The sequence below is a fragment of the Crocuta crocuta genome, unplaced genomic scaffold (genome assembly GCF_008692635.1).
Source record: "Crocuta crocuta isolate KB4526 unplaced genomic scaffold, BGI_CrCroc_1.0 scaffold556, whole genome shotgun sequence".
Taxonomy (NCBI): domain Eukaryota; kingdom Metazoa; phylum Chordata; class Mammalia; order Carnivora; family Hyaenidae; genus Crocuta; species Crocuta crocuta.
Genome location: NW_027527436.1, coordinates 1,140,238 through 1,159,670, shown reverse-complemented (window position 1 = coordinate 1,159,670; position 19,433 = coordinate 1,140,238).

Genomic DNA, 19,433 nt, shown 5'->3' with positions numbered 1-19,433 from the left:
GAGGGGTATCATAATATAACCTTTTTTTTAAAGATGGCACCTGAGTCCCCTCCCTAAGCCGTCCTGGGTCCAGTCATATAAGGTACGATTTCTGGTTGCCAGATGCCAACTATAAGGATGAACAAATACTTTTTCTGGAATACCATCACAACAGTCTTGAGTGAACTTTATGCAAGATGGTGGCTGGTGCAGTATAAAGGTGAAAAGGTAGGACTTCATCAAACTTACAGAACAGGTTGAATAAAATGTTTTGAATTAGCTAGGTTATAAATATTTAATAGGGGTGCCTGGGTGGCTCAGGCGGTTAAGTGTCTGACTTCCACTCAGGTCATGATCTCGCAGTTTGTGGGTTCGAATCCTATGTCGGGATCTGTGCTGACAGCTGGCTCAGAGCTTGGAGCCTGTTTCAGATTCTGTGTCTCCCTCTCTCTCTGACCCTCCCCTGCTCATGCTGTCTCTCTCTCTCTTTCTCAGAAATAAATAAAAAACATTTAAGAAAAAATTAAAAAAATATTTAATAGATGTCAGTATGTATGACAGTATTTGGACTGAGACTTTTTTTTTATGACAAACTGGTGGCGAAGCTACACAAGAGTAGCTAAACATAATTCCACTTTAAGATTTATGAACCTACCATTATTACCAAATTGGCTTGGTGCAGGTAGTAGTTATTCCTCATATTCCATTTTCATCTTAAGTATTTCATCCATAAATTATCTTCAGTTCTTCCAAACTTTAAACTTCTTTGTCCACTGTTTTATTTTATGATTATTGTAAACATTTTTCTCTATGATATTAAAAAATAATTCATCTAGTTACTGAAAAACCTGCCTTCCTTTTCTTCCCACCAACTCTCTGAATGAGTGAGTGTTCACTTGATCTTTCCACCTCTTTATCTCCATTCTGCACCTTAGAATTCTCTGACATTTCCCCAGATCACTACATGACTTTTTGTTAATTAAGTCAATGAGCATTTTTTACTTGTTCTTTCATTTGGCCTCCTGGCTGCATTGACACAAATGGCCTCGCCCTTCTCTTAACTTCATGGCACTACTCTCTCATTCAATCTTTCATTCTGATTAATAATTATCTGTAGCCATTGAGGGCTCATTTCCCTCTACCGAGCCCTTAAATATTTATATTTTCTTACTAAACAATAAACCAAGCATTGTGTTTACCGCAACATGTTGATGCTCTTCCCCAACACTAATGAGATGCAAGCTGTGTTTGCTCACTTACCTGCAACCTTCTGTTGGCTGTGTATCTGCTGGGGAGTGTAAGTTCCACAGTGAGTGGGTACCATGAAACCAGAACCTCCTTTCTGGTTCTTATTTTAGTCTAAGAGTTAAATTTTTCTTTACTTGCCCTGGCTATTCCTAAAATGTTTTAAAAATAAGTACAAGAGAGGGACTTTATTCTAAGTATAGAATAAAGTATCTAATTCTAATTCTAAGTCCTAGAATTCACTGGAATCAAAGTCCATGACTGCTTTGAAGATGCGGCTGGAAGATGACCTTCTTCATCAAAACAACAACAAAATTTTATAATTTAGCACTAGATAGATTTAGGGGCTTGCCTCTCAGAAAGTTGGAGTGTCACTCTGAGGAACTGGTAGAAAGAAATATGAGAGGGTTGACAAATAGTTTAACTTCTAATTTGAGAGTCTACCAAATGATTCCTGTGAACTGGGTCTATCCAGTAGAGAGAGTAGTAATGGCATTGTATGGGTGATCCTCTGATAGACAGGAGTAGTGAAGGAGAAATTACAGTTTGTAAAACATTATCATGTGATTCTAAATTACAGGCTTGCCATACTGACTATGAAATTGAGACACCAAAGAGAGCATTTTGCTCAGTGACAAATGGATGATGTATAGGTTTTCTTTTCATATTTGGAAAATGAAAAGAGAGCTAATACAGACACAATAATAATGTGTTGTTTGAAATATTATAACATTGGACAGTCATAGATAAAACTTTTTGAGTGTTGTTTTCCTAAACATGTGATTACATCTATAATTTGAATAATGGGTATAAAAAGTTTTCCAAAATATTAGACATAATTTTAAATGATATAAAATTTATGTTATATTAGGAATCCCTGCTATCCACTGCAAATATCTTCTGTTGGGTTCTCCTTCTGCGTTTGTCCAGCTTACTTTAGATATACACTGGTGTTTATTTAATTTTTATCAGACAACCCCTTAGCCTATACACTTTGCTAAACATATTTGAATCTCTCTCATACATTTAAGCTATGCTTATTTTCATATGCGATCTTTTGCATGTATTTTTCTTGCTATCAAAATGTCTCTCATAATGAACATTTTTCCCAAAGTTTTCCTGCACAATCAGAAAATCCCCATGAATAACACTAATTCATCTTATTTCCTAACATACCTTTAGCTTGTCCTGTGACTCACAGACGAAACGGCAAATGCCAAAGCTGCACACCTGAAGCTCCTGGGCTTTCTCTCATTCAGCCTCCATATTTAAAGTGCTATTTTTTTTAGCCTACTTAAACTGCTATAACAAAGTACCATAGACTAGATGACTTAAACAACAGAAAGTTTGTTTTTTTCATGTTCTGGAATTTGGGAAGTCAAAAATCAAGGTATAGACTAGTTCAGTTTCTAGTGAGAGCTTTCTTCCTGGCTTGTAGATGGCTGCCTTCTCACTATATCCTCCAATACTGGAGAGAGAGAACTAAGACATCTCTTCCTCTTCTTATAAGAGCACCAGATGTACTGGATTAGGGCCCCACTCCTAAGACTTCATTGAACCTTTATAATTTCCTCACAGGCCCTATTTCTAAATATAGTCACATTGGAGGTTAGGGCTTTAGCATTTGAATTTTGGGAGGACATCAACATTTAATCCATAATAGGTAGTATTCTAATTTCACAAATGTATTATCTCTTACAGTGGTCATTACTCTATTTCAAGACTTTATTATTTCTCATCTGCATTATAACAACCTACTAACTGTCTATCTCTGACACCTGGTATCATTTATATTAATTTGTCCTTCATCAATACATGTTCTATACTGCCCCCAAAGTGACATTTCTAATATGTGGTTTCCCTATTTTTGAAACATTTAAGGGGATTAATCATGGGAAAGCTCCAGAATAAGAGCTTCTGATCTTGGCTCTGCCATTTATCAATTCTATGACTTTGACCAGTTAATTGGGACCAGTCTCTTAAGTCTTCCTTCACTTCTTTAAAAAAGTAAGAATAATCATAGCATCTATCTCATAAGGTTTAATGTAAGAATTAAATGTGATAATGCATGAAAGACAATTAGCACAGTGTTGTTCACACAGTAAGATTTCAATAAAGGTTGGCTACTATTATTTTTTCCAATTAATTTCTCAACTAGCTGTCCTCAATGATATATGATCTATGCTCTTGGATTAAACCTTCAACTTATTTACTTTTGTTTTTCCAAGGATTCCCTACTTCTTGCTAAGGTTAACCATACTAATGCATTTATAGCTCTTTAAACTCTCCTATCTGACCTCTATGCCTCAAGACATAACGTCTCTCTACATTTAGCACTCTTCCTGCCCTTCTCTGGTAAGTGGCACCTACCTAATCATCGTTCAAGACTCAACTTGGGACTTTTCCAACTAACTTTCCATGACTTCCCCTTGGAATCTAGGATACATTCTCCTCTCCCCTTCCAGGACTCTGGTAGCAATCATGGTTATCTCTTTCAGACCATGAATTATAGTATATGGTAATTTCCTCTTTATCTCTCTCCTCTTCCAAAGTCTACCTTTTCTCTAGATAATGTCCATCACATGTGGTTCTTATTATTTGTCTCTATTTTCTTAGTTTTGACTTTAAACATAGGAACTTAGAAAAATAATAAGTATTGACTGAATATTCCAAATGGACAATATACCATACCCATTTTAAAATATCCATATTTTTATCTGCATAAACAAATAGGCATGATGGTCTTTTTAGCCTATTAATTTCATACCTAACCTAACACTTCTTTACCCTGCTCTGGGTGCCATAAATGATGACATTGTGTACATAATTTTTGTTTTGTTTTTCTTTTTCAATGCAAATCTAGAAGATGGAATTTTTTAGTCTCTTTTAGTCCCTTTTAATTCAAAATAATTCTGTTAAAGCAGAGAAGACCTTTTGAGCACTTCGAAATATTTTCATTCTTTTCTGCTCCTCCAACCTATATTACACTCATTTTGTAATAAAGTATTAACTTTAATTGGGTTTCCTGACTATTATTTTAATAGAAAGAATGCAAGATTATACAGAAACAGATTTCTCTCATTTCTTTTACTGTAACATGAGGATCGTAATCATGTGATTTAATGCTATGTAAATATCAAAGTAGAAGTTTGTTTTTATTCCACCGCGAACTGAAGTAGTTTGTATTTTCCTGCATACTCATGTTTTTGCCTTCCTTTTGTTGCTAATTGGGCTGCAGTTGTATTTTGTTATTCACTGGTATATGTTAGATGAAGTGATAGGTAAAACTGCAAGTCTCTATAGATAGATGGTATACACTTAGCTAAAAATAACTGAACATTCTAGGGTGTTCGATACAGGATCAAAGCGTAGAGTGCAGACAAGTGATCTCAAATCGAACACATCGTGCACTGCTGTTTGTCAACAGTAAATTACATCTGATTTTAAACAAGAAAAGGAAAAACTACTGGCGACCTGTGAGTGTGCTTCATATAAGGATCAATACAAAGGAGAATAGCCTTTTTAGCTTTTTCCAAGTTCTCTGACTTCCTGGAGCAAATTGGCAGTACTTTTTGATCATTCTCAATTAATAGCACTCTCTCCGTAAGCCAGAGACTCTATAGTCCTGGGGGCTACAGAAAGGCTGGGGCTTCACAAGGAACATAATGGGAGTGTTACAGGCTGAAGACTGCTTTGCTTTAAAAAAAAGAAAAAAAAGAAAAAAAAAAAGAAAAAAGAAATTGATTTTCAACTTTTGTAAATGGAATTAGGAACTCAGATATGGGATATGGAGCCAGGGAGAGTTTTGTGTATTTTGCAAGCCTTATTTTGAAGTGTACAAACTAGTGATTTCTGCAGCAATTTCAAGTTAAAAAGGCACTAACCTCAACCTTTTTAACCAAACCTTTGAAGATACTCATAGAGATTATTTTTTCCTTTTTACGATGATGAAAACAAACTATAATCTTACTGTTTCCCTGAATGCAGATGTTTTGTTCTTATATAGTTTTCAGCAATTCTTTGGAGTTACAAAGAAACACTGACACATAAACACCTTGAGTATATCTCAATGTTTGATTTAGACAATAACTTATAATTAATTCTTTTCATGAAATCTTAAAACCCTTAGCAAAACAAACAAACAAACAAAAATTAATGATAGGTTCCAAATCACTTTTGTTATTGCCGTTCCTAAAGCTAAAGTGAACCACTTTATTACATTGGGGGGAAAAAAAGTAAGAGAAGAGGAGAGAGGAAATTCAGAATAAAAGAAATGAAGAAAGAAAATGAAAAAGAAATGAAAAGTAGAGCTGAAGAAAAAAGAAAAAAGCAAAGGAAAGAAATGCATATGGTAAAAAGTAAAAGTAAAATGTAATGAAGGTGGGCATTGGAATAAGATAGGTCTATATTTGTATCCAAATTTTGACAGCATTTAATCACAATTATGTGATTTTGGTGTTACCTTTTGGGAATAACAATAAAGGATATAGGAAGCACTCAACAAATATTAGCTATTAATTATTAAATATTCTGAATCATGAATTCACTTTATAAATTCCATAGGTTCCTAAGCTTTTTGTTAGGTAATGGTCACATGTAGATTTTGAATTTGCATGGTAACTACTCATAAAATAGTAATTGAGTGCTGGTCAGTTTGCAGAACTGTTTGTTGCAAATCAATTGCTGAGGAATTGGACATACTGAATCTTCCTTATGAAATTTAGTTGCATCTTGACATTTTAATACTGCTTCCTTAATCAACTGAATGGAATTAATGGCTTCAAATAAGACTGAACAAATGCAGAGAAATAAATGCATCAAAGTGGTAGATTTGAATATTTTCAACTCTACAAGAATAAAGTAAAAATAAAATAATTTCAGAAAGTTTGTGCTTAGATTAGCGGATAAATTATTAAAGAAAACATGAAATCCTTATAAAAATACAAATATGTATGTGTTTTTAAAATGTTACTAAATGCTCCTCTGTGCCAGGTTTTGCATATGTCCCTATGTATAAACTGTCCTATAAAATAGACACCATTCTTATTCTTATGGAACTTATTACTTCGTCGGGGCTACAGTCAACAGTCAAGAAATAAGCAAGTATAGAATTACAAAATGAATTTATGCTACATTTATAGAATATACAAGAGACAATAGTAGGAAGTGAGAGGTACTTATATGGAGATATCAGGGGAAAAATATCTGAATTATTAAATTTAAGCTGAAACTTTAGGGACAACAAAGAACCAGTTATTAATAGAAGTGGGGAGCAGAATCATCCGGAGGGGATACCATGCCTAATTGCTTAACAGCAGGAGAGAAAGGGCTGACTTGATTGAGGAATTGGAATTGAGAGGAGTGTGCTGGAATGCGTGAGGGTAACGTGACATATATGTTTAAAATGAATGATAAATTGTNTCTCTCTCTGACCCTCCCCTGCTCATGCTCTCTCTCTCTCTCTCTCTCAAAAGTGAAAAAAAAAAAAAACTCTCGAAAAACAAAACAAAACAAAAACAAAGTGCGGTCCATGATTCATCAGGGTCAAAAATACCTGGGAGCTGGTTAAGAATGCAGAGTCCCAGTACCCACTCCAGGCTTATGGAAAAAGAACTTACTTTAACAAGATCTCAAAGTGACTTATATGCATATTATTACAGTTTAGGAATCCCTGATGTAGGAGATAATGAAAGATGACTTGAAGTTGTTGGAGAGATGGTCTGGATAGAAAGAACTGGATTGATTCAAGGTATAGTTTGCACATTATGTAATGAGGTAATTTAATAAGGTAGGTATTTTTTTTTTTACTCTTCCATCAACATACTCCTGAATGACTGGGAGAAATAAACATGTCCTGTGTTGCCATGTTTGTTTGAGTTTTTCCTTCAAAACTGTAAAATATATTTAATTTCCTGGTTTATTTAAAAACAAGCAAAAAACAACAACCTCCCCCCAACAAAACCAAAAGCCCTGTATATAACACTTCAATTTTATTCCATAGTAGATTTGATTTCATTATAGAGTTAGATTATTAATTAAAACTATGATTAAAAGTTTAATATATTTACTGTTTTACTTTATGTAACCTCATGGACCTTGAACAAACCAAGCACACAGATCTAACAAATTACAAAAGCACAGAATGTATTTAATGTAATGACAAAGATTAAAACTTTGAAGGCACTGGGATTTGGACATCTATTAAAAATAAATATGCCAATATTCCTTCAGTCAACATTAAACAAACATTACTTTGTGCAGATTACATGCCATGCTACATCCTATGTAGTAAGATAATGTGAATAAGAGACAAACATCTAAATAAAAAAAGAACTTGCACCGGCATTGAGCGATAGGAGAAAAATAGGGTAAAGACAATCATGTTTTCCTAATTTGAAATGTCCACCTTTTAGGTAAATGTGCATTCATTAAATATATTCAAACAGCTCAGTAATTCAGAATGTGATTAACTCAAATTCAACACTAATCTACTTGCAAATCCAGTTCTCTGGGAAATGAGGAAAGATGGAAAGGCTGTTTGAAAATGGTAACATCTGACCTATTACAAGCCTGGGTGAAAAAAAAAAAAAGGAAACAGTAAGATTGCTGCAACAAAACAAACCCATAAAAGCACAAAATGGGAGTGCAAGCCATTTACCTTTACAACAGCTGCACAGTGCAGATGAATCAAAGCACTGCCAGCAATAAACGGATCTGGTCAATGTCAATTTTCCCCAGGCATCTGGTATTGTCACTAGTGATTTTACTGAAGATTACCCATCAGTTAGTGCAGATTTGTTTTTTAATTGGCCCTCACTGCACCTGCCACATTTTTCTTGTTCTTGGTCCCAGAAGCTTTTGCAGAGAAGAAGAAGGTGGCTATCTGGAGAATATATTCTTAAGGCACACCATGAAGGACATTCACGAGAACAATTAAGTTTTTAATACTAGAGAAAAAAAAGCACCCTTGCTTAATATAAGGAAAAGAAAAAGGCAATCATTCATGAATTAGGAAGAAGTAGCAAAAGCATTTGAATTATTATAATCTCAGCCTTGGAAGGTGATCATTTTCACAGTATTTTTTTTAATTTCCTATAATAGTCAAAGTATGACATGCTGGAAGTAAATTATGAACAGGTGGGCAGGGTATCTAGAGGGCAACACCACTCATCAGGTTGACAAAGCAGCAAGACAGATCACAGGATAATCAGCAGGTGGGCAGGGAAGCAGCAGGCAGAATGATTTGCTACATAATATTTGGCATTAATTACAATTGTTGAAATGCTGGGGGTGATTTTATTTTAAGGTGAAGAAAACAAAAATATGGTTTGGAATTTCATGTCACCTTAGTGATCTGTGTGTTTTGGAATCATTTCATATTATGATTCTAGTATACTATGATACACAAATATTACACATTGGTGTAATATAATAAACAAATCTGGTCAATGTCAGTTTTTCCTAATTTGAATTGTCACTTACAAATCATTTACGAGCACTTTGTTTGACTTTCTCATAACCATCCACTCTATGTTCCAGAAATGAATATAGAATTACAGAAATGAAGATGTGAAAAAGTATCAGGATTGTTTTTACATTATTAGTTTATATAAGCCAATAAAAACATATCAATAAAATGGAAATATTGTGTAAACGACATTGGAAGATCAAACTTTGGACTAATATACAATACTAAACAAACTTATTAAAAACAGCAACAAATTCAAAGGCCAGGTTTCTGGAGAATCTCTATAATCCTACAAGGAAAAAATATCTTTTACTAGTAAGATTAACTCACTTTAGGACCTAAACCCTTTTGGGGGCCTATTAGACTGGGGGGAAAAAAAGCCTTCATGGAAGAATTTGGCTTATATTTTAGAGGTAAATTTCAGCAAGAAGATGATTAGACAAAAACATTTGCCTGAACAAAAAGACTGTAAACGGGTTGGCAGAGAATGGTTATGGAAATAAACATAAGAGCCCTTGACTCTAAATGAAAGTAGAAACAGAAGTAGGTTGAAAGAAAATGCTAGAAACCTCAACATTTTGTCACAAAGGAATGTTGGCTTTGGTTTTTTACTTGATAATATAAGGGAATGCATTTATGTGTGGATATTAACTGCTATGGAATGAATGTGTTCCCCCCAAAGTTCGTATTTTGAAATCCCAACCCTCTGTGTGATGGTATTAGGAGGTGGGGGCTTTTGAGAACTACCTAGGGCATCTAGCCATAGCCCTCACAATGGGATTAGTACCATTACAAGAAGAGACACACACCAGATCTTCCTGTCTCTCCTCTCTGCACCAAGTGACCATACAGGAAGACTGACACCTGTAAACCAAGAGGTGGGCTCTCACCAGACATTGTATCTGCCAGTACCTTGACCTTTGACTTCCTAGTTTCCAGAACTACTGGAAATAAACATTGCTGAAGCCCCCTAGTCTATGATAACTTGTTTTAGCAGCCTGAACTTCAACACTAACTGTTTAAGTATTGAGAGATGAGAGAGATAAAGGAAACAACAATAATTGGTTGCAAGTTTAATGTATTTCATAATGAATCATGGACCTATGCTGAGAAGTTTTTCATGTTCTTCAAATGTTATTTAAGTCTCAATAGGAGCACTCATTCTAACATTCAGTCATTACCCATTAAGCTAGAGAGTTTAGCACACTTAGCTGAAAGAAGGAAACAGGCTGATTTTACAAGTATTAAAATGTAAACAATCATAAGAAAGCATTAGTAATCTCTCCATTAACTGATTTGCAAAATTATCTTTTATGTATTTAAGAACTGCATTTTTATGCTTTAGGTCTTATTAAAATTAGCAGAATTGTATTTATACCTTGCATTCTTTAAAATGACTCTACCCTCCATAGCCAAGGCTGCAGGTGCCTAATGGAAGTGACATTGTTGATGAATAAATGAAAATAACAACATTCCATGGTACTCATAAGTCCCACAGATGGAGCTTTATACTTTGGTTGAGAAGTAGATGGAAAATATCCAGAATTAAAAGTGAATTTTTATATATCCTACATCTAGGGGGCAATGGGTTTAATTTAAAAATCTGAACAACTCTGCATCAATAGAGGAAAACTGACTTCATTCTCACATTCAAAGATAGTTTTGGAAGTATATTTCCTATATAATGAGTTAGTAAATGTTAAATACTTAGAACAGAGCCTGGTTTGTATGCCATATATATGTGCTAATCTCACTTGTTATTATTGATTGATTGATTGATTGATTGACTGACTGAAGTAGTAATTGTGCCTTGATGAACATCTTAAAGGTGGTTAGAAAGTCAATAGGACTTTTATTTTGGTAGTATGCAAAACGTTTTAGCAGACACTTGGATACTTGCTAAATGCCTACTGTGGTCAACTGAACAAATTAACCCGTAAAATATACATGTGTCCTAACCCCTAGAACCTCTGAATGTTCCCTTATTTGCCCAAAAAGTAAAACAAAACAAAGCAAAAAAATCTAGGCTGTTTTGAGTTTTGATTGCATGAATGATTTTGACATGGGGAGATTATCTTGGCATAAGTGGGTGAGTCCTAAATGCAATACTTGCAAGAGTGAGATTTTATTCAAAGAGGATGTGATATGGAGACTCAACAGAGATGTTTGAAGAGGCTTGTCTTCGTGACTGGAGTGATGCTTTGTGCCTACAAGTCAAGGGAGGTTGGCAGCCACCAAAAGCCGGAGGAGAGAAGGACTGGGTTCTCCTCTAGAGACTCCAAACGGAGCCTGGACCGGCTGACACCTTGTTTATGGCCAGTGATACTGATTTCAGGTTTGTAGCCTTAAGAACTGTGAGACAGCATATTTCTGTTCTTTTGAGGCACAGTTCTGTGATCATTTGTTACAGCAGTGTTAGAGGAGGGTATTGAGATAAGGTGACTTCAGGTTGACTCTTGAGCTGGAGCTGAGGCTCCTCACTCTCTCCCCTGTCTTGGGAACCTATGTTCTTATACTACAAGACACTTCAAGATCACAGCCTTGAAAGAGTAAGAATGTGATAGAGACCACCTAGACTGTATACTTAACTGAACACTACTATTAAGGTCTCTATATAAAGTCTAAAGATTCTGGTGGGCAGATGAGGAGATCTATTTGTCTTGCAGCCTACTGAGATAATGCTGATATGTAAGTTCCTTTGCTTATTAAAACTGAAACCTACCCATCAGGAGTGGTCTGCCTCTTTCTTCAGTCTCTGCTTATCTTCCATGTATGGGGGCCAGTTTTGAAATTCACCCAGAGAACTCCCAATGTTGCAAACTAATAAGCATCCACGTAAAGCTAATGTTGGCCAAAACAATAAAGTGCAGTCCATCCACCTATAAGCACAGCTTAAACTGATCACAGTCTGTCTTCCCACTAGGTTCCTATGCTAAATCACTAGATACAACTGTCATCAGAAAAATCCAGGTCCTTTGACACCTGTTGATATGCTAGAATGAGTTAACTTATGCTAGAATGCACTTACATGGTTTAGAAATACTTATATATCCAAACACAGATACTACTTCTTATAGGCACTACTACTTACTGATTTCTGCAAAATTGCAGCTACTTTTCCCTGCTGAGTGAGAGAAGAAAACTCTGTTGCCATGCTCCTACCATATCCTAGGCCAGAGGAACAGAAAAATGTCAGGCAGTGTCCTTGACCTCCAAAGCAACTTTCCTTACTTTCCAGGTGACTAAATTAAACAAACTGCTATTAACATCACAAAAGTATAGTACCTAAGGTCAAACACCTGTTAGGAGATTATTGGTATCTCTATCCAGATTCCTGAGAGATGGTACCAGAGATATTTGTTATCTTAATTGTAGGAGTTTAAAAGAATAGATTATTCTCATAAAATAATTATTCAATATATTGATGAATACTGACAGTGATCTGAACTGTAATTGAGATAAGAATTCTTGTCTCCATACTTAAGTAGCTACTGATATGAGTCAAAACCCTTGAATTCAACAAGGTTAAACTCTCCAACTAGGTTTGTTTGTTTTAAAAAGTTTTATCATTTACCTAACTTATATGTAGAATACACATATTTTCCAGTTACTTGTATATGATCTATGCATTTTTGAACTTCACAAAGAAGAAAAAGGTCAAAGTGAAATATTACATGGTCACAAGAGTGTGACCTGAAAAGATGTGACAGTACATTTCATAAATATGTCTGAATTTTGATCAAAGGCAACAATGAAATTCCCATCTCCTAGAATAGAAGTTAATTTATTGTTAGGAAAATGATAAAGCCATAAAAAAGTAGGAATAGAGAAAATTTATTTTGCTGTTGCCTGTTTTCCTAATTGCACAGAATCCATTTTGAGTGGAAATGAACTGTCCGTTTGGAAGTAGGGTGGAATACATTTCCTTCCCTTCTATGTCCAATCAGATATCACAGTATCAAAAACTCTATAAGCCAAATGTTGACTTTTTTTCTGTTTTCTATTGTTACCTTTTTTCTCTGTTTTTTCTTCTTGTTATCCTAAGATTTAAAGAGTCATATTTCCAGAAATGAGACCCAGGATAGAATTAGTTTTTATGGAATAATAACTATAATGACAACAATACTTTATGAGTTTATGGTGTGTTTAAAATACATTATGAACACACACACGTATATATGTACACATACACACCCATATATCAAATTTTAAGGGTAATAAACATGCTGAGCAGTGGTATTGGTGAGAGAGCATACAGTATTTGAGACTGGATTTTAGAAACAGAATGCCTAGTGTTTAATTTATTAACTGTCACTTTGCAGAAGTCCCTCTACCTCTCTGCACCCCAGGGTCTCCACCTGTAAAATGGTGAGGACAAGAGTACCCTCCCCATTGCTTTGTTGTGAGAATGGAATAAACTGGTACATGCAAAGCACTTGGAACAGCTCTGGCTTATGTTTTTAACAAATTATAATTAGCTTCTACCAATCTTCATCACAACCTTCCTAGGTTCATATTTTTAATCCTCATTTTCTATACTGATGGTAAATGGTTCCATAAATTTACCAAATTTACATAATTAGCAAGTGTAGATAATGAATTGTGAGCCCAAATTTCTCTCTCCAGCTTAATACACAATTACATTTCCTCACTGTTAGTACCGCTAATACTACTTATCAGGTGTTATATATCCCTGCTTCATTTTTCTTATTTGAAAAATAAGGAAAATTGTAGCATCTCACAAATGATAAGTGGTCATTAAATATTAGCTCTTATTACTGTTTTTATGATTATTAAATTTATTTACCCTTCATTGTCAAAGGCTTTATCTTCTTGTTCACTTTTTCACAGCATTTATTATTATAGTTAAATCACAAAGAATTTACATATAACTATTTTTCAACAGGGAAATACGTATATATACATATATATATATAAGGAAAATATGTTCATTTATTAAATGGACTTACTCAAACTTTCAGACAGTCTGATTATATCTTGGAAATGTAAATATCATTTACACTTATGCACCTTTCCATTTAAATGTATGCGCATTTCCTAATTGTAATAATTATCAATCTTTTTTTTGGTTTTGATCCCTGGCCTTAGTTTCAGATTTTAATTACCATTCTTTTTCAACTTGCTCTGAATTTTACCTAGGAAACAGATCTCTGCTGGGGTCTTATGCCTCTATACATCTCAGACAACTTGCCATAAGAAGTGTGTCTGCATGTCAGTGTTGTTCCCAGAGTGTCTACTTTTCTCATCTTGTCTGTCAGCAGTGATTTCAGGTTATCTAATATTTCTACCCTAATGAATTAACTTTTAACTTCCTCTCAACAATGAAGAATCGACTTGTCTATACATTTTTCTATTATAGCTAATTCTAACTGAAATAATTTCTAGGTACATCATAAATTCCTTAAGTCACACAAGTATGCAGTAGGTTAAGAAAAACTGCTATAGAACAAATCTATTAAAAGTAAAAAGCATATGTTAGATGAAATATGAGATTTTTTTAAACAAAAGTTATTTTTGAATCTTTGCAATCCTGGATATTCTCAGCTCAAGATCAGGAACTTGCACATTTGTAGTTATAGATACAAAATAAGTATTCTACAAAGACTAGAGATCTTATTTTCTGATTGAGCAATACAAAATTTACCAAAGTGTTGATAAAACCAGTGACTTCAAGTCTCATGTCAAACCTAGAAAAAATGAATTACATTACTGGAAAGTAAGTCTTACAATTGACACAAACTATTAGTTAAGAATTATAATAGCACCCATGGCAGTTAAAATTTTTAAGTAGGTATATTCCATGTTTTATTCCAGATTTTATGCACAATAATTTACCTATACATAAAGAATAATCTGCTTCTGAAATAAGTATCAATATGCCCATTTTGATACAGAACCTCATGTGTACAGACATTAAATGATTCACTGAGTTTATACAAGTTGTACACAGCAGGGTTGAGGTTTAAACCCAGATCTGTTGCATTCTAAGATCTGTGCTTGCGAACATCTATCTAGATCCTTTGTCTATTGTAGCTTGTACCCTATCTTCTTCTTTCCTTCACGAGGAACAAGTTCTAAAGAACATGATTTGGTGTCTACTTCACCACCTGATAATCATTCAATGAAGTGACCAAATTCAGCCACAACTCTCATGGATATGTAAAACCTGTTTAGGATATGACTTTTTCTTTGCTACTTGGGAGCATTTATATATAGAGAATATCCTATAAATTCCTGTCCCTCATGCCCTCACTCCTCCTCCACACCCACACACTTAATCTAATCTATGTTCATGGCCTTATTTCTTCTGGAGAAACTTTCAGGGACTTTCAACAAATGGCTGAATGAAGTTATGATTTGGTCTGGGTCTTTAAAAATATAATGGGCATGTGAATCTGAAAGTATAAACTTGACTTCATTTTGTGCCATCTATTACCCAAAAGTTTTCTAGAAGCAATCTGACTCCAAGTATTTCATACTGTAAATAAAAAAAAAAATGTCTAGTTCAAAAGTTCTTCTGGAAGGGTAATGGCTTGGCAATCTCTTCTCCAATATTTAAAAGTCTGCACATTCATATTCTGAGCAGAGTGCTAAATAAATCTACAAAGCCCTTTTAATAATTTCTCCCTGCAGATTGCACACAGTGTTTGAATCAGGAGGTTTTGATTACACGAAACCACTGAGAATAGGATTGTTAATTCCTCAGAAACATGAACAGAATGAAAAGGAAAATCTTCACTGAAAAGATGATTAAAGACTTAAAGGGAAATGGATTAAAAAGTGAAAATTAAAGGAAGTAAAATGCCAAGGAGCATGTGTATGTGGATATGTTTTCATTTCCCCAAATACACAACTAAAATTAATATACACTGAATCTTGCAGTAACTCAGTGACTCTGTCCAGCCAAAGAATGAGATCACCTTGACAAAGTCTCTGATTAACTGTTTAAGATTGTATGTATTCATACTTTAAAAAAAATCTTTAAAATGACTTGAATTTTTAATTTCATTAATATATAACACTAATGTAAAACAAGTATTTCTGTACTATTCAAAATTAGTGTTTAAAAAATGAATAATGAACATTCAATATCCCCATGTTTAGGTCTTATCCAAGAGCACCTGGGTGGCTGTCAGTTAAGTGTCTCTTGGTTTTAGCTCAGGGCATGATCTTGCAGTTTGTGGGATCTAGAGTGTGGAGCCTGCTTGGGATTCTCTCTCTCCCTCTCCCTCTGCCCCTCCCCTGCTTGTATTCTCACTCTCTCTCAAAATAAATAAACTAAAAAAATAGAGTTTTATTCTAATGTGTACGTTTATGCATTATATATTAATATTCCCAACACTTATCTTTTTTATGACTAAATGAGACTTCTGAACATAGCTCTCAAATAAGCATGTTGTCTTGGAAAATCCTTTTGATGCTTCCCAGACGGCAGTTAATTTCTTGTCTCCTACCTCTCTCCAACCCTGGCAACCACACTCTGTGTTTTGTCTCTATGGATTCACCTATTCTGAATGTTTCATATAAATGAAATCACATAATATGTGACCTTTTATGACTGGCTCCTTTCATTTTGAGATTCATGCATGTTGCCTGTATATACCACAATCTATTTATCCATTCATTTGTTGATGGACATCTGGGATTTTTCCACCATTTGGTTATGGTGAATTGTGCTGCTATGAGCATGCATGTACAAAGTATTTGTTTTAGTACCTGTTTTCACTTATTTTGGGTGTATATCTAGGAGTGAATTTGCAGGGTTATATAGTAATTTCATATTTAGCTTTCTGAGAACCACTAAATCGTTTTCCACAGCAGCTGAAGCATTTTATATTTTTACTAGCAAATGTACCAGGGTTCCAATTTCTCCATATTTCTGGCAACACTTTTCTTCTTTCGAATTATAGCCAGCCCAGCGGGTGTGACCCAATACCCATTGTAGTTTTTTTTTTACGTTTCCTTTTTTTAATTTGCATTTCCTTAATGACTAGTAATGTTGAACATCTTTTCATATGCTTGTTGGCTAATTGTATATATTATTTGGAGAAATATCTACTCAAGTTCTTTGGCTGTAATTTATTAGTTTGTCATTTTGTTGTTCAATTGTAAAAGTTCTTTGCCAGTGCCTGATAAATATCACTTGTTTAATAAATGTATTGATTCTGAATCTGAAACTGTTCTAGATTCCCCTTCACCTTCATTTTCCCTTAAATAACAGGTAATTACAGATTTTTTTATCGCCTTAAATCCATCTCTAATATTTCTGCATATGCTTCTGATTTACACATTCAAGTATCATAAAATAATGATTTTTTTCCAGGACTGTGTACTTCGCCCCCTTTGTAGCCTCTCTGCTCACCATCAATTCACACTTGGAGAAAAAAATGTGTAACATTCTTATGAGTAAGATGGATTCTTTCCCCCAATGTAACTTGAAAGAAGCTATCCCTCAGTCATAAGAATCATTTTTATTATCATTTCCAAAATCACAAGAGGTATTGTTTTATGTTCATTTAATATAAGTCAAATGCATGATCTCCTACCTGCATTGTACTTTCAGAAACAAATAAAATTAAATGACTTTAAATTTTTATTATTGAAAAAATGCATATTCTTTAGTAAAGACAATTAACTTGATGTCTTGGAAAAAAAGCTTTTCAGTTTCTGCTTTACTTTTTCCTAAATGCAAATTCATCATTTATAACTGTAAATGTTTCCTTATTAGAACTTTTCCTTAGCTAAATTATCTCTGTTCAAAATCTTCCAATTCTGGAACATAATTATGCCACTGACTAAGCAATGTGGGATTTTGGTTTTATTAAAAGGGATCTAACTACTTACTTTATATGTCAACAAAATCATTTTTGCATGCAAAGAGGAGCTCAATAAACTGCAAAAGCCACTCTCAAAAATCTGTCCCCTGAGAATGTGAGTGAATATTCTGATATTGGTTAATTAAATGGGAAGTACTTGATTTTAGAAAGATGATTATTCCTCATTACTTTATCACAATGAAAGCATGTATGATGACCACATATAATTTAATATATTTGGCTCCTGTGGCTGATTCTACAGAAATCTAAAGGAATGATTCTACATTCCTTTTGTCTCCTGAATGAATTAGTTAACTTGAGGAACTGTTAGTATTTTTTCTGTAGAAGCCAAGCCTATTACCCGTGCCCATATGTCTGTACTAAGAGCAATTGGGAATATAGAAACCTTGCATCTGGTAGGAGTTAGCTTTGCTTCCTCTGTAATGGCTTCCAATCATTCTTTCTAAAAAACCCAGTCTTACAGAAAAAGACTAGACTTTCATGCAAAACTCTGTTAAATTAACAGTTCATCATTTTATAGTACACTATAATAGAACTCTATGTTCAGTCATGTGCTCTTGTTCACACTCCTGAAATCTCATTACAAAGTCAGTTTTAGACATATGGCTGAGTCTATAGCTACTTACTTCTTAAAAGAAGACTGAAGTTAGTCTCTCCTTACCTCATTTATCAAATATGCATGCAAAATGTGATCTTATATGTCAATTTCACTTCTTTTTCTTTTCCTTTCTTTCTTTTTATTTCCTTCCTTCCTGCTTTCTTTTCTTTTTCTTCTAAAAAAATTAGATTCTGTTTATTTCAAACATACCTAACCACTTTCTTGGACATTAGTTCTCATACCCATGAGCTGTAAAAACATAAGGCCAGGTGACAGGTATTATGTTGAGTGTACTAAAATCAGATTGTTAGTAACAACATGCCCAACATGCGGGCTTTCGTTGAAATGTTAAATTTGCCATTTATATATTGCTATGGCTAAAGCTATATTCAGCTTTGGTTTGGTGGGCAATTGTATGTTCCTTCTTGCTTGGATTGGTATGCACAGGTTCTTGAGTTTCCTGTTGATTTCCAGTAGTAAATGACACTGGTGTTTCCATGAGTGTAGGCTGCTCTTGTGGTTTGAAAAAGAGTTGTTAATTTAGCCGTACATCACATTAGATCCTGAACTACGGGGCACTTGCACACATGATGCTCCCAGGTGGGTCAAGTTATTTCAAAAAGAGAAATTAAATGTGTTATTATCTTTAGCCCACTTCCCCCTGTTTATGCTGCTATTGCTGTCATTCAGTGGGGTATCGCTTACCCCATTGCTTCCATTCTAGAAGAAACTATTCTAAAGCAGCCATTTGTATTGCTTTTATAGACTTGGGGTGGCCCCTTGGGAGGGGGCAGAGTAACTGCACCAATAGATTTCCTCTCAGGTTGGTTTTGCTATGCACTTGTTCTCATTATTGTTTCTATTTCCAGTAAGGTGAGTTGTGTGTTTATATTTTTTAAGATCTTCTAGAAGAGTAATATTGAGAGGTTATTCCCTTCAAATATTTTCCAAATGCCTATTAGTGGTGGTCTTGGTAGGCCTGGCAAATTTTCTTAAGTAAGTAGTTGTTATTTGGGGTGGAGAATTCCCATCCTGAGAGCATTCAGGTTTCTCCATGGGATTTAATGTCTTTTGCAAGAATTGTGGTTGCTCGGGGTGCCTGGGTGGCTTAGTCGGTTAAGCGTCCGACTTTCGCTTAGGTCATGATCTCGCAGTTCGTGGGTTCGAACCCCAAGTTGGGCTCTGTGCTGACTGTCCGCTCAGAGCCTGGAGCCTGTTTCAGAGTCTGTGACTCCCTCTCTCTCTGACCCTCCCCTGCTCACGCTGTCTCTCTCTCTCTCTCTCT